Source organism: Chiroxiphia lanceolata, chromosome 14 (assembly GCF_009829145.1).
Source record: "Chiroxiphia lanceolata isolate bChiLan1 chromosome 14, bChiLan1.pri, whole genome shotgun sequence".
Classification (NCBI taxonomy): Eukaryota; Metazoa; Chordata; class Aves; order Passeriformes; family Pipridae; genus Chiroxiphia; species Chiroxiphia lanceolata.
The window spans coordinates 858,160-859,465 of record NC_045650.1 but is presented as its reverse complement, the minus strand read 5'-3'; positions in this window follow the sequence as shown (position 1 = coordinate 859,465).

The following is a 1,306-nucleotide window of genomic DNA, read 5'->3' as shown; positions in this document are numbered from 1 at the left end:
GCCATCATCCCGACATCTCATCCCACCTGGCTGCTTCTCTGGGACCAAACAGAGCAGCAGGATGGGGAGGTGGCCCGAACTACAGGCCTGGCTTTGCAGGAGAGAAGGGGAGCAGACAGAATCAGCCCCGAGGTTAATTAGTGCCCCAAGAGCAAATGCTGGCAGGACTTTCCATGTTGGGAATTATGTTCCAGGGCATTGTTTCCTTTCGAGGGCCACAGTGAGAAGGTTGACTTGTCTGAGGGGCCTCTGTCAGTCTATTTTACCAATCAAATATGATTTGTTTTAAACAGCTACTAACCCAAGCTGGCACAGTGACTCTAAAAGCTCCTGCTGGGAATCAGAACATGCCAGGCACAAACACCATCCCAGAAATCACCTCTGCTGCTGCACATGTGAGGGCAGGGCCTCTCCCCAAACATGCTGCAGGATCTGTGGAATTAGCAGGAAGATAGAAACACAGGTGTGTTCAGAGAGAAATAACAACCATGGGATGGTCTGGAGTTCCAGAGTCACCTGCAGTGATAATCCCAGCCCAAGTCCCAACACCAGTCCTGCCTTGCTGGCACTCCAAGCTCAAACCACTTCCAGGCCTTCCGACTTTGGTTGTTCAAAGTTATTTCTGGGTGATGCTCCTTCTGCAGTGTCTGAAAGTCAGGACTCACGTTCACTGGAGTTAAAATTAGCTCCATTCGTTTATTGCTAATGTGTGACCGAGCAGGCCAAGGACCAGCCAGTATTGTGCATTTAAAGCGAGGTTTTGCAGAGCAGCTGCCATTTGAAAATCTCACCTGCTTCTAGTGCATCTAATCCCATAAATTCCTACTACTGGGAGCAGCCTTTGATCCAGTTTTCCCCCTGTAAAGGTGAACTGCAGTGAACCACATGGACATGAAGACCTGTCCTGCAATGAACCTGGAAAGCTCCAAACACACGGTACTATTTTTGCTTTTCAGTGTCTGTTCCAGATCAGTCAGATAATATCTGCAACAAAGTCTCATGGAGACCAACACAGGGGGGAAGAGGGAGAAAACCAGGGCTCCCAGGGAAAGGCAAGGGCAGAGCTGTGGGGGGTGATGGAGGGACACAGGAACAGCAGGGATGGGATGGTGGAGGCCCTTGTTTCACCAGCACATCAGTTAGAACCCACGGCACTGAATTCTTCACTGTTCTTGCTTTAAACCTCTTCTGCACAGGTTCTGTGGGTGCAGACACAGTAGGGTCAGGATCCCTCTGCCAGGTGAGAAAAGTTAAGGATTGGAATTCTGCCTCGGACTGGAATTCAAGGAAAAGCCTCTGGGCTATG